At 35.6% G+C, this 16,295-nt stretch overlaps 1 pseudogene; it reads right to left on the bottom strand.

Annotated features, from left to right (window-relative positions):
- Window positions 1-1,747: 1,747 nt before the first annotated feature.
- Window positions 1,748-4,022, bottom strand: LOC148870616 (L-type lectin-domain containing receptor kinase SIT2 pseudogene; annotated as a pseudogene).
- Window positions 4,023-16,295: the final 12,273 nt, after the last annotated feature.

The raw sequence follows: 16,295 nt of genomic DNA, 5'->3' as shown, positions 1-16,295 counted from the left end.
AGAAAACTGATAGTTAATCGAATTGATCGGTGCATATACATACATTTATATATATTTTATGTATTTTTATGTATATTATATATATTTCATATTTTCTATATATTATAAAATAATAAATATGAATTATATAAATATATATATATTTATAATATTTATAATATTATTTATTATTTAAAATATAATATATATATATATATATTTTTTTAGTGTTTTTATATATTTTTTTATAATATATATTGCAAAAATAAAAAACCAAGTAACCAAACAGATGGTTAACCAAACTAGGCAACCAGTTAACTAATCGGTTTCAGTTCAGTTTCGATAACCAATTTTTCAAAAACCAATAACCCTAATTCGGTTTCAAAAATAAGCCCACGAGCACCCCTACTGTTAAGAGAAGCCCATTAGAGCTTCGATCAGTGACCGAGGATCAAATATTGGTGGTTGGATGTTCCCATCTTAATAGAAAAGAATGTTTCTGGCAGGAGATGTGCCAGCTCTTCTACAAAAAACTTGGTCGTCAATTTGATTTCTACGCAAATGATGATCTAACATTTGAACGCTGTGAAAGCTTCAACAACTTTGTTATGTTGTAATTTTTTCTTTATATAATTAATCATCAATGACATGTTTAGAGGTGTAAAGTGCAGGCCGAATCGAACCGTGCTTTCCTTCTTGGGGATATTTTAGGGATATTTTAGGGATTAGCTCAATATGGCCCATGGCCCGAGCCCATATGGACCCATGTCATGCCATAGGCCAAGTTGGTCCATGGCCATTGACCAAGTCTTAGGACAAAATGAGCCACAGACCGGAGTAAGCCATGTTTTAAAATATACCTTTAGTTATATATGCAATAATAAAATGAAATAATATATATATATATATATATATATATATATATGGGCCATATAATTAATCAATGACGTGCCCCTCAGGATTGTGCTTCTGTTGAAATGTGAGATCTGTCATCTACATATAACTAGCTAACTGATCACGATTTTTGCAGTAACATAATCAGACAGTATTTCTATTCTTTTTTTTAAAGGATTGAACACTATTTCTTAATTAATCATATACATTTTCTTTGTTAGGATAAAAAAAAAGAATAATGGAAGAGGTAACGCTTGGCAAACAGTATAAACCCTATCATGTTCATGATCATCAACCATTAGCCCTTAAATAGAGCATTTAAAAATGTATTAATTTCTTTGGGTTAATGGGTGGTGAACAGAATGGAGTTTGTATCGTTTACTCCGTGTGATTACTCTCAATGAATCATAAGTCATAATTAAAAAAAAAAAAAAAAAAAAAAACAATATCTGTTCTGTTAATCATTTTAAGCTGTGTTTGGTTTAAAGTAAAAAGTACGGAAAGAAAGGAAAAGATAGGAAACCTTTTACAAACCAAACATAGCCTACCTTGGTTTGTAAAGGTTTCTCTACCGGCCTTTCCCTTCCTTTTCCTTCAAACGAATTATTGCCGCGCGTTGGGTATTAGCCACTTGAAGAGAGAGAGATTAAGTATAATATTGACAGAAGCTGACATCAATTTAATTCCTTTTTTCGAAGAATAAAAAGAAATTTTATTAAAAAGTAAAAAAACAAATAAACAAACCGAAGCTAGACTGCAAAAAAAAAGAGCTCAAAGAGCCCTCGAGTACAACCAAAACTTTCACACCTTCCGGACTTAACCATCATCAAACTCCGAAAAAACCACCAACTGAAACCAAAAACCAGAACTTTAATTCCTGAATAATCGTCAAAATCAAATATTATATCACTCAACTTAATTACAGATCTATATAATAATATGCAAGCTTAAGAAATTAATTAAATTTAACGGCCGGTTGAGAGGACGGAGTCTGCAACTAACGACGCTTGTGTTGTGGATGTATTTTCTAGAGAAGACGTGTAGTTGCTGAAGCCTTCACCATATGCAGATTCTAGACAAGTTGCAGTGAGAGCATGTAAAGATGAGTCTGGTAGAGGGCCGTCCCCGGCCAAAAACTGCACCACATGTCGCATGGTCGGCCTAGCACTTGGAATGAAGTGAGTGCATAGTAAGCCAAGCTTCAACACCAAATCTATTTCCTCAGCTACATATTCACTACCTAGATTCGGATCTACAGTCTCAAGAATTTTCCCACCATTCCAACATGAGAACACCCAATCCACTAAAATAACGTCATCTTGTGATGATTCTCGTGGATCTATTGGCCTTCTCCCACAAGCCACTTCAAGCATGAAAACCCCGAAGCTGAAAACATCTGTGCTGGGTGATGCCTTGCTGGTCCTAGTAATCTCTGGTGCAAGGTATCCAAGCGTCCCTACCACATGGGTGGTTTTAGGATCGGTTCCATGATCGTATAATCTTGCGAGGCCAAAATCTCCTAACCTTCCATTGAATTCACTATCTAATAACACATTGTTCGACTTTACATCTCTGTGAACCACCACCTGTTCCCATCCTTCATGCAGATAAAATAGCCCATACGCTACTGCTTTGATGATTCGAAATCTTTGACCCCAATTTAGTATGGTGTTTGGTTGATCGAAGAGGAGCTTGTCTAGACTTCCGTTGGGCATGTACTCGTAGACCAGTAAGAGTTCTCCTTTTCGTCGGCAATAGCCCAAAAGCTGAACCAAGTTCCGGTGCCGCAGCCGACCCAGGCTAGCAATCTCAGCAATGAATTCTCTCATTCCTTGTCTAGATTCATGAGAGACTTGTTTCACTGCAACTTCGATTTTGGAGGAGGGTAATACACCCTGTACACCCTACCAAAACCGCCGATACCCAGAAGCTCATTGTCCCTAAATCCTTTGGTGGCGATGTAAAGATCTTTATATTTGAACCTGCGAGGCCCATGTTCTAGTTCCCAATCTTCAAGTACTTCAGCAAACCTTCTCTTCCTTCTCACGATGAAAAGGACGACGCTGATTACATTGGATGCTAAAACTAGGCCAATAATGGGCAGCCCCACCGTCAGAAGTTTGGATTTCTCTTTGGGTCTTAGTCGAGGTAGCTAGGGAAGTTTGGAGATGTTGAGCTCTTGAGCTGGTCCGTTCATCTTAAAGCTCCATCCCAACACGTAATGGGACGCAGCAAAGGTGCCCGTCGATGAGGAGAAGCCAATGTACATGAGATCTTTCATGACTGAAGAAAGATCTAGGTAATAGGAAAGCAGGGGAATACAGGTTTTTTCGGGACATCGATCGGAGCCAAGGTTACATTCATTTGCCTGTTTAGGCCACTGTATTCGACCCACACTTGCATTGCCTTCCCACTTATGAGGGTTAAGTTCTTAAAACCACCACTGTGATCGGTGGCATAAGAAACCGGAGCGGATTCGACCGACGTTAGGTTATTAATATCGATACCAACATGGTTGTTGTTGATATCAGAGAGCTCAACGGCGACAACATGGTTAGACGATTTACCATTGGTAGACTGATTGAAGAGGCCTAGATATTGGCTCGGTTGAGCTCCCCGAAACTCTCTTGACGGTGCGATCACAAAAGCAATTCCATAAGAGCTCAAATTAAAGTACTTGGGGACGATCCCAAATACAAAGGTAGTAGTGAAAGTGAAAACACTACCGTCGGATAGGTTCTTGAAGTGAAGAGGATAGGGATAAAAGGCATGACCCATGATTCGTCTGGATTGGTTGGTTAGCATCAAGAGTCCGTTGGGTGTGATTTGTGCTGTCCCATCCAGGCTAACATTAACACCTCGGAAGCCATTATCGGTAAAACCGACATCTTCGGACGAGGCCGCCAATGTGATTAGCGGAGAAAGAATCGCGCACAGAAGCAGCAACAGATTCGGCTTCTCAAACATAGTCGAGATCTTGCTTGCTCAAGACGACTGCTTATTCTCGTATTATCTCCTATCTAAAAATTCGTTTGCTCTCTGGCTTAAATTCAAAGCTATGACTTCTTTTTTTTTTTAAAAAAAAAAAAAAAGCTAGACTTCACTTATTGGATCTGAACCCACTCAAAACTCAACAGTAAGAAAGCGCTCCAAATAATCACTGATAAAGGAGATTTATGAAGCTCTCCAAACAATCAAGGATCTAAAATCTCCTGGCCGGATGATTTAAATGCCCTCTTTAAAAACTTTTGGAGCACGGTCATGGACTCGGTCAATCGGGCTGTCAAAGTTTTCTTTTATTCGGGGAAAATGTATATTATTATAAATAAAACTTTTATTGTTTTTATGCCAAAAAATGAAAATCCAGAAACAGTTAATAATTACAAACCAATAAGCTTGTGCGATATAATTTATAAATTCATCTAAAAAATTCTGTTTTATAGAATTAAACCCTTTATTGACAAAATTATTTCTCCATATGATAGTGCCTTTGTCCCTAACAGACAAATTAATGATAATATCCTAGTTATTCATGAGATGATTCACTCTGTGAAAAGGAGAAAAGAAAAATCAGGTATGTTAGTCTGTAAAATTGATATGGAGAAAGCTTATGATAGAATCTAGTGGATCTTTATTGAAAAAGTGCTAAAAAAGTTTGGATTTCACAATAAGTGAGTAGGATGGGTTATGGAATCGCATTAAATCAGTTTCCTGTCAATTCCTTATTAATGGCAGTCCAACAAGGGAATTTAACCCTACTAGGGGAATTAGACAAGGGGATCCCTTATCCCCGTACATTTCGTCTTTTGTGCTAAGCCCCTTGCAAAGAAACTAGAAAGAGTCACTAAACGGAGTATGCAACATTGGATCTAAAGCAGTTAAAGGAAGCCCTAAAATTCCAGTTCTTCAATTTGCTAATGATTGTCTTATTTTTGTTGAAGCAATTATCCCAACTTGCTTGAAAATTAAGAAAATTCTATCAAATTATGCTCTAGCTTCTGGACAATCCCCAAATTTATTAAAATTAACAATTCAATTTTGAAAGAATATTCCAAATAAATTTCAAAAAATCTTGGCTAAAATCTTAAAAATCCCAATTCAAATGAGTTCTGACACTTATTTGGGGTGCTCTGGTTATTAATTAATGGTAGAGTTACAAAGAGAACACTTGCGAGCCTAAAGGAAAAAGTTTGCTACAAGCTAGCAGGGTGGAAAAGGAATACCCGGCTGGCAAGATAACTCTACTCAATGCCACTACTAATATGATGCCACAACTTCTCATGAGATCCTTTAAATTGCCTTAAAACATTATTGTGGTCAAAGTCAAATGATAAAAGACCCCTCCACTAATTGGAAGAAAGTTTGCACCCCTAAACGCTGGGGTGGGTTGGGTCTAAAATATCTCCATTGGATTAATGAAGTCAACCTAGCAAAGGTGGGATAGAAAAATCTCCAAGAAAAAGATAATATTTGGGTTAAAGTTGTAAAAGGAAAATACCTCCAAAAGGATAATTTCTGGGATGTAAAAGACAAAAACAACATTTCTTAGGCATGGAAAGAAATCCTCAAATCTAGAGAGCTCCTTAGTAACTGGGAAATAGTAGATCGATAAGATTCTGGAAAGATAGATGGGCTGAGTATGTGTGGTGCTTGAGGAGACTATTCCTCAAGAAATGATTAATAATAAGAATTTATTAGTGAATGAGGTTATTGACAAAGAGAGTAATGTTTGGATGGAGAGTAAAATCAGGAGCCTAGTTCCGGTGACATTTATGTTATATTTTTAATATTTTTATAAAAGCAAAATGTATTTAAGGGCTACCATGCATTCATTTGGTGATGTTATTGAAAGATATGTCTCACGTCTCTATGCACAATTTTGGTTTTATAATTAAAATAACTAAAACAAAATCTAAAGACATTCATTTAATGCTGTTATCGATGAAACACACCTTTGAAATTTTTTTATTCTATAATTAAAATAACGAAAAGAAAATCTAATATCAATTTTCAAAAAAAAATATCAATTTAGTGATGTTATCGAAAAGATTTTGATTTTATAATTAAAATCACTAAACTAAATTATTTAATTTGGATTTATTGCTCTAATTTGAATAAGCAAATTAATTAATTGTTCAAGATTAGTTACTTAATTACTAAAATTATAGTAACTATTTAAATAATTGCAACAATTATTTAATAAGAAAAAAACTAAATAATAATTAATTAAACTTTTAAAAATGATAAAATAAATTATTATCTAATTTATAATAATAATAATTTATCTATTATTATTATTATTATTAAGTTGTAATCCACTTGAATTGTGAGGGGTTTCGTGCATTACTTATGTTTAAAATTAAATATGACGCACTTCTTATCATTAGTCCCGGAATGGAGGGACATGCCCGCTAGTTATTATTATTATTATAAATCACTCTCCAACCATCAATTAAAGAATATATTTTGTTATTGTGAACTTGGGACCTGAATTCTTTGTCTCCCTCAAATTAGACGAAACACACGTTATGTCACTCAGGAATGTAGCAAGAAAACAAATTCATCGGAATTCAAATCAAGATTATTTTGTTCTGTGACTCTACGCGCTTTTTCCTTACACAGAGGTATGAGCCCTTGGGTTTTCCGTTGTACATGTCATTACTTGTAACTCTGTTACTGTGTTACATGAGTTTACATGGCGCCCCACATGTGCGAGGAAACCCAAAACAGTTTACATCTGCGCCCCATAAGAGGACGCCCCACATCGTCCCACAGAACATTTACGCCGTGTATTCAAAACATCTCCCGATGGTGTAGGTCATTGAGTTATTTCTGCATGGTATCGTAAATTCACGCACATCCTATCATGTATGAGGCGCCCATTTGTAAAGAACAGATCCCGTCACATGTCTATTAATGGGCTTACATGTTAAAAGTAATCTTCAATTAGGTCACTTTGTGAAAGAAATCTTCAATCAGGTCAATTGTGAAATCTGATTTATAATAGGCCACAATGAGTTCACATCAACAGTATTGGCCCGTTGTACATGTCTTTGCTTGTATTATATATATTTTATATGCCCAATAATGGGCCCACGTATTAAAGGAGCCTTCCTTGGGTCAATTGTGTGAACAAATAAGTTACTTGAGTGAAAATAGGTCTTTGTCATATTGGTATGTGTTGTAGTACGCATCCCGCCCTGATTCTACGGTGAAAGTTAGTTCCAAAGAAAGGATGTTGAGGCCGGCAGATTGGATTTACGGAACCAATGTTTTTTAACCGTCGATGATTCGGACAGTTTGATCATTCGGCGTGGAAACCGTTCAGACAATTTGTGTCGTTTCACCCCTAATCTGTTATTGTGTCAAAACCTGTTGATTTCATTAAGAAACTGTTAATTTGAGCGGTCAAACCATTGACTCATTTGACCTGGCCAGCGGCTTGCAATATAAAGTTATAGAGAGAACTCGATGATTCAGATCTGAGATTAGACACTAACTCAGATGTTCCCAGATCTCAAATCTGAAGTCCAAGAAAAGAAGAAGAAGAAGACACGAACTCAGATCTTCCCAGATCTCATATCTGAGATCCAAAAAGAAGAAGAACAAGACACAAACTCAGATCTTCCCAGATCTCAGATCTGAGATCCAAGAAGAAGAAGACACGAACTCAGATCTCAGATCTCAGATTTGTATTTGTTGCCACCACCTCGCCGTCACCGGCGAGCATCCAATCATCTTCATCCTCTTCCTTCTTCTTCCCTCCTCTCCTTCCTTCTTCTTCTTTCTTTTTTTCTATCTCAGACAATAATTCTCTTTCTGTTCTCGGCCGACATCTCTTATGAGGTTTACATATTAGGGAGCAAATATCAAATAAACATTTGTCCTAATATGCAAACCGTCCAAACCGTTCAACCCAGACGGTTGAACCGCTGACCCAAAAACCAATAAGTAGAACAACTTAGTTTCCGGGTCGGTTTTAAAAACCATGTACGGAATAATAAACGACCAAAGTATTCAGGGTGATTGATCCAGGAATAATAAGCGCTATCAACCTGTTATTTTTGGGGCATGTCGTGTCAGTGTTGTGATGATCTTCATCTAGTTTCTCACGAAGTCCGCGGAACCCGATTCATCACTGCCAAGTAGGTGACGTATCGCCGTGTACTTCAAAACTGATAGGTGAGCAGATGGGGTTGGACACATCGTGTAGGCCGGTACCTCGGAGGTTGGCTAACCACGCAAGTCGCTAGTTGAAAGGTTGGTTGTTTGAATCATCAACTTATAGCTTCAAGGTGGCGTAATCTGGGCTGAAGTTGAGTGATCCATAAGTCTCTCCTTAAGTTGAGGTCTCATTCATGGAAACTGGTTTAGGCCAACCTAGTTGAACAAGATTTGGCCACTTGTGGCACCGGGGTGCCATGAAATAGTTCAGACTTGCCATGTGGCACGGCATTATTGGAGTACTTGAGTTTGTTGCAAAATCTGAGTTCTAAATAGCCCATATAAGTATATGGAAAAGTAGCGGGTCATGGGAAGTTGGAAGTCGGTAAGACTATAAGAATAGTTTTAACCTTTTATTATTCTATATGTCACTCTCCAATAATCAATTTAGGATTTTTTTTTTTTCATTGCAATTTTGCATCAAGAGTCTGATGAGGGCGGATTTGGCCCTCCAATGATATTGTGACATATGGCATCTCAGAACAAATAGGTGATACTTGGAATCACTTTGGCAACAATTTGTCTTAGTCAAGTTGATGGTGTCCCACCTGGCAGCCTGGCACAGGCGTGGCCCGGCACAGGTGCGGCTTGACACAAGCGCAACCTGGCGGCCTGGCCCTGACGTGACCTAACGACCTGCCTTAGGCACGAACTGGCAGCCTGGCCTTAGTGTCGACCTGACGGCCTAGGAGACTTGCTCGGCGATAAATTCGGCATGTATATCCAAACACTCACACGATCCTTGGAAATTGGCCCACGTGCTGAACGATCTGGAGGGTGGTCAACGTGCATGGCGGTTACCTCTAGGAATCTCGAACCACTTAGACGATCCCGCAGAAATCTCGGATATGGTGCATTAAGCCCACGCCAAACAATGCCTATATAAAGGCACCAACCCTAATGGCAAATAAGCAAGTAAGCAAATTCTAGCTCTCATACTTTGTGATTTTTAGCTTGCAATCTACTATGAGAGTACTGACTTAAGCATCAGAGCGACCTTGTCGGGTTAGCCACCCTGGGTCCTCTGACATTTGGTTCCTTGTAGGTCTCTAAAAGACCAATGAAGCTCATCAATCCAGGTAGTCACCAGGCATCTCATCACCTCATAGTCAGCTCACCGCCAGGCTACTCGGCACCTGGTCAGCCTGGCACCTCAAAGGCAGCTCGACACTATAGTCAGCTCACCACCTAGCCTACCCAGCTCGACTCAGCTCGATAGCCAAAGTTCTCCACTTCGGCCAGAGTCATCGGCCACTTGGAAGCAAACCAAATGGCGAGGTACTTAGCACAAAAAATTGGCCATCACCCAAAAATCGATTCATCAATTGGCGTCGTCTGTGGGAAACGCTACAAAAAGCCATGTTCTCATCCTCCGAAAGGCTAAGTCCTCTTCTTCTAGAAAAGTAAGTTCTCACCTTTTAAAAATTAAAAGCTCTCACTTTCTAGTTTCCATTTTTTATGAACTCAAAGACTATGGAGGAATTTGATGGCCAACAGACTAAGCAGCTCTACCAACTTTATTTCAAATCATATAAAGCCTCATCAGTCCTCTTCGCGAGGTACCCTCTACAAAGATGAGGTCTTCGTGGCTTCCGCAGGAGTAGGCGGCCAACAGACTGCATGGACGCCCCTGTTGGTCAAGCCTTCGAAGGCTCCCGTGCGAGATGGTGACCTAAAGTCAATAGTGTTACCCCCGTAAGTCGAGCTCCTAGTAGCTTCTTGTAGGAGTGGGTAACTGACGTCACTAACGAAGCTGATGCAACGCAGTCGTAGCTCTAAGGCACTGACCTAGCACGGCCTGGCAGCCTGGCACATGCGCTGACCTGGTGGCCTAGCCCAGGTGCGACCTGAAGGCCTGGCACAAGTTCGACCTGAAGGCCTAGCCCAGGCACCGACTTGGCGGCCTGGCCCAGGCGCGAACTGGCGAACTGATAAAAGACTTTGGCACCACATAAGACCCAATCGCCTCTTCGGTCTGGACAAAATCAAAGATCAAGGAGAGTGAACTACAAGTCGCTCTCAGAGTCTAAGGGCTAAAATACCATATAAGACTAGTTGCCTCTTCGGCATGGGCAAAATCAAAGACCAAGGAGAGTAGACTAGGAGTCGCTCCTAGAGCCTAAGGGCTAATATACCACATAAGACCCAATCACCTCTTCGGCATGGGCAAGATCAAGGAAAGTGGACTACAAGTCGCTCCTAAAGCCTAAGGGCCAAAATACTGAACTAGCGAAGACCTCCTCACCATATAAGACCCAGTCGCCTCTTCAGCATGGGCAAAATCAAGGAGCGGACTACGAATCGCTCCCAGAGCCTAAGGAATTGAATTGACGCTTACAAGTTCATCAAATTATTCATTCTGGGCCAAAAGGAGAAATCTACTCCCTTCGTCAAGTTACTTTCGGCTCGGGAGTGGAGGGGCAAATGATGAGTGCGGATTTGGCCTTCTAATGATATTGTGACACATGGCACCTCAGAACAACTAGGTGACACCCAGAACCACTTTGGCAACAATTTGCCTTAGCCAAGTTGATGGTGTCCCACTTGGCGGCCAGGCCCTGGTGCGACCTACCCCAGGCACGAACTGGCGGCCTGGCCCTCGCATCGACCTAGCGGCCTGGGAAACGTGCTCGGTAACAAATTCAGCATGCATATCCAAATACTCCCACGATCCTTGGAAGTTGTTCCACATACCGAACGATCCAGAGGGTGGTCAACATGCATGGCGGTTACCTCTAGGAATCTCGAACCATTTAGACGACCTTGCAGAAATCTTGGATATGGTGCATTAAGCCCATGCCAAACAATGCTTATATAAAAGCACCAACCCCAATGGCAAATAAACAAGTAAACAAGTAAGCAAGTAAGCAAATTCTAGCTCTCATACTTTATGATTTTTAGCTCGCTGTCTACTATGAGAGTACTGATCCCATTTCCAACAAGAGGTCCTTATATCTCTCTTATCTTGAATTATCTGAAATTCACTTTCACATAAAACATCATTCACATATTTCCTTCCTACTAGCTGGTGTGAGCATTTTTTTTTCTTATGTGGCGCTTAGGATGCTCACTAGCACTTATTTATAACGAAAAATGATAAATAAATATTGCATTGGATTTTATCTCTAATCTTTTGCATTCCCAATGCATAAATCCGGTACGAATGAAACGCTCATACAATACTATAATAAAAAACACGAACTAAGAGTGAATATACGTCAATTGTGGTAGATCTAAACAGTACATATCATCGAAGCATTGACTCGGATGGAAAGGCATTTTTGCTACACAACCCAATCATGAATAAAAACGTCAATTGAAGGTGAAAAAATCTATAATGCTAGAAAGACATGGTATTGGAAGGGCTTTTGTCAATCAAAACCTCTCATGAATTTTGGTAAATACCCACTTCCACATTTCCATATGGTTATGTTATTAGCATGGCCCCCCTATGATGTCCAAGAAAATCAAAATGTTGATTGATTTTATTAATTAATAATTTAATGCCAAGGGAATTTTTTGGTTCTTTTTTTTTTTTTTTGTATAGGTCAAAGCCCCTAACCCTAGTCCAAGCAGGGTTTGACCCTAAGTCTCTACTACAACCAAGAACATTCCTTACCAACAAACCAGTCGACACTTTGGCAGGGATGCTTAAAACTAAATTAAAAAAAAAACATTTTTTATAGTTAAAATTTCCCAATAAATTTTCAATTTGATATTCAATAATTATTATAATCCAATGTAAATAAAAATATCAATAAATAATTTTTCATTACCAAAATTATTTTTTTTAATTTTCATAAAATTTCAGGTAATAATTATCAAATTTAGATAACAATAATATATATTTAATTTCATATAATAGTAATAATAATAGTAGTAGTAATAATAATAATAATAATAATAAACAAATATTTACATATTGAAAATGTTTAGTAATTATTAATGTTTTCATTAATTATTGATATGAATAATTTAATTTTCAAAAAATTATGCAAATATGAATAATTAATTACTGAAAATATAAAAATAAATTGATATTTTAATTATTATAATTAAAATAATTCTCTGAAAGTTACTAAAATTTGTAGGTAATAACTATCAATTTATAATAATAGTAATTATAATAACAATAATCATAACAATGCTTAATTAATTTCATATAATAATAATTTGAAATTAAACTTTTGAAATATTTTTGTAAATATCAATAACTATAAATACTTTCATTAATTATTGATTTTAAATAATAATTGACATGAATATATTATGCTTTTGAAAATGTTGAACTTATGAATGATTAATTACTAAAAATATAAAGAATTTTTTTTTTGTAAATTGGTAGTTTTTAAAATTAACTGTCACTAAATTAAATAACAAAAAATGAAAATTACTTTATGTAAACAACTAGATTAAAATGTAAATTATCAATATCAAAATTCTCCAATAAATAACCTAATTTAATAATTACTAGAAACCAATGTAAATTACCAATTATTAATTGTTGAAATTATTAAAACTTTCTAATTTAATAATTTTCAAAAAACTTTAAAATTTCTGAATAGTTAAGGAAATTATAAATATAGTCAAAATTCCCCAATAATTTTCCAATATATTAATTACCAAAAACAAATGTGAATAGCCAATAATTAATTATGGAAATTTTTAAAATTTTTACTATAAATTAATAAATAAATAATCACTGATTTCTAAAATTAATTAATAGTAATTTTCTATAATTATTTAATAGTATTTTAACGTTATTTAATTACATTAATGTTACATTAATAATTATTTAATAATTACTGATAAATTAACATTATTTAAAGTAATTTAACATTAGTTAGTTAAAAGTAATTACTTTAAATTTTTCCAATAATTTTTTGATAATTTACAGAAATTGCCAAAATAAGGTCATATCTAGGTTCGTAATCAGTTTCATGGGTTTGGGTTGTAGCTAGGTTGGATCTATGGTGAGAACCCTTTCTTCTTAACCCATTACCAGCTAGAGTGTTCACTTGAAATAGCGAACTAAGTAGTTGTTAACCCCTCTTCTACTGCAACAAAATGCTAGTGTTCCATATGGTTATCACTGTATGGACAGTGATGGGTGTTCCAACGTCTAGTTTTCAGCAAAAAACCATCCAAAATTCATATGTATTAATGGTGGGAGAGGATGGGACTGACCTATTGAAATCGGTGGCATTTATTGAAACAAATTGAAAATCTAATGATCAATGAAGAGTAACTGAATTCTAGATAGAAAACCGAACCATCTACTCGGTGTGCAACAACCAATATAGAATAGAATGAATAAAAAAAAGAAGAAGAGAAAAAGCTGATCACTAGAGAAGATTAATGTGAAAGAGGCCTTACTTTCCTCAACTAATGCGAGCAATGTATATTTAAGTCTTAAACGACAATGATCAAAGGAATTGAGGAAGAGAAACACATGATGGATAATATAGAGAAAAAGAAAAGAAGAAAAATGGGAACAATGGGGAGAAATTTCTTTGAGTTTTCTGCCTTTATTTAATGTTTGTTTAAACATTTCCATTTCCTATATGTTTAATGTTTGTTTAATGTTTGGGAAGTTTTCTGCCTTTGTTATAGTGTTGAAATGGGAGGCATGGTGACGTTCTTAGAGGCTAAGATCCCAAAGACATTTCAAAATGAGGGACCTGGACAAGGTGAAAGCAAACATGTTCTAAACCTGACTTGTTGTGTTTATTTCATATTATTTTAAAATTAATTTAAAATTGATTTTAAATTACTGATTTTGACTTTTATTAAAATCTAATTTATTTAGTAAATTTTTATTAATGTATAATTTAATATATGATATTATGCTAAGTTTGTTACTCTTTAAAATTTTTTATAATGTTAGAAATTGTTATTATAAATTAAGTATGATATTATTGTAATTAATTTTAATAAATGTTATTGTTAAAATTAAAAAGCAATAATTTTTTTTATTTTCTATTATTTTAATCATTTTTAAATGGAAATTAAATTTAATTACTTTATAATTATAAAATTGTTATAATTATTTACTAAATTTTATAATGGCAATATTAAAATATTATTTATAATAATAATAGGATTTTTAATTAATTATTACATTTATTACTTTATTTTTATTATTTGTTTTGATTTAATATATTTTTTTAGTAATTTAGATACTTTTTACTCATCTTATTTCAATATTTATATTTTAACTTAAACTATTTTCAGAAATTAAAAATTAACTTAAACATTAACATTTTAGTTTTTTTATGAGAAATTAAATGCATGCATTAGAATGTGGAGACAAAGAGAAAGAGAGAGAAGGGGAAAAACATTAGAATAAAATGGTTTATTGGGCATATGAGATAGATTAGGAGATATTTTAGGAGAAAATTTTACATGGGGGAGGTAGTTTAGGAAATTTTAAGATAGGATATGATTTGGGTGATTGAGAACATGAGAGAGAGAGAGAGAGAGAGAGAATTTTTCTTGAGATTTGACTTATTGAGAAGAATGATGACGTGGCCTAATAAGATAGACTAAACCTTGATAGTTTGGCTTAATGGGAGGGCTAAGAAGGGGAAAGGAGTATTTCTAATTGATTATTTAAAAAATGACATAGAATAAATTAGGTTAATTTGCATTTCTACAATTGACTTACAATCGGAGAATCCCTCAATAATACATAAACATGCCAACGTTTATATATATATATATATAAACAATTGATATGCGGAAATATTTTCTCTTGCACCACGGCTAGTCTAATGTAGATACTTGCCTTGAGATGGAGCTCAATCCATTTCAAAATTTTAGTGTTCTATCAATCGTATTTGGAATCATCTGCATTTTAACTTGAAGTGATTTTTTGTTTGAGTTCACATCAACATCTGTCCCATCAAAAGCACTACATACTAACAAATGCAAGTTACCTACCTTATTTTGTTTGATAAAAATATGTTTGTTTATAAGAAAACCTCAAACCTATCATTTTGGACAGCAGTGATTGATGATCCAAAATACCCGAGACCAAAGAAAGAAATAAACGCCATGCATTGAGGAAACCTTTTGACAATTAGGCCTATTATGTTTCTTAGCATCCCTGAAAGTGAAGAGAGGTATGGAAAATTTGGAGAAACCTACATTATTCTTCCTCTTGAAATTTTTAGACCTTCTAATTCTTTTAATGGCTTGAGTTCCTATCTTAGTTGTCTGTATTTGTTCTACTCTAATTTGTTTATCTTTAGGTAAAATACAAGAATCCTTGGTTTCTTTTTGGTTCCCACCTCTATTTAGTTTTATTTTTGGTATGTGGCAATTGTGGCTTTACAACTTTTGGCTTATTAGTGACCTTAGTGGAGTTTCTCCTATAAACCAACAACCATGGCTCTACGTTAGGGAGATAGAATTACGTAGTAAGTGATCAGCTGCTTCGCTTTAAAATGGTCGAAAGATTTCCAAATCTTATAGTTTCTAACAATGAGGCATCATCTCCCTTAAAGGAACTCTTCAATTGCCAAACTCTTGGTAACTGAGGGGGTGTTTTTTTAGTGGTTGTATTTGTATTTCATTTGATTCACAGATACAACCAATGTTCTAGAGGGCATTTAATTTCATTTTGTTGTTGGTTCTAGAATCAGAAAAATCCCCATTTGTGAACACTGATAGGTTTTTGAATACAACCATATAGTTCAAAAAAAAGGCTGATATGGCCAAATATGTATTATATATTTCCACATATTATATTATATTTTTAACATATCATGTTCCCATAAATAAACAAATAGCCAAGTGATTAAAGTTGAATGACACCAGAAGAATTTCTTCTATATATGTGAGTCACACAAAAAATTGAAAATATGTTGAGTTTAAAAGATGAATCACAAACAGAATGGTGGTTGTGGGCAAGGTTCAAAATATCGATATGCCGGTAGGGGCATATTGGGTGAATTGATACACATTTTGGTTCCTTTTTTTTTATTTTTTTCGCAACCGGTTTAGGTCTCCTCTACCCCCTGAACCGGTCAGACCTCCGAACACCCATTGGAGGGCCATATCGGAGGGGTCCCAAAATGATATTTATCGACCGATATATATCGATACTTTGAACACAACCATACATTGTGATTCAAAACACAACCATACATTGTACAACACCTGTGATGGTTCAAAGCTAATATTTTTATTTTCAA

Source organism: Nelumbo lutea, chromosome 2, assembly GCF_056320005.1.
Source record: "Nelumbo lutea isolate HS-2025 chromosome 2, American lotus-T2T, whole genome shotgun sequence".
Classification (NCBI taxonomy): domain Eukaryota; kingdom Viridiplantae; phylum Streptophyta; class Magnoliopsida; order Proteales; family Nelumbonaceae; genus Nelumbo; species Nelumbo lutea.
This window is presented reverse-complemented; position numbering and strand designations above follow the sequence as displayed.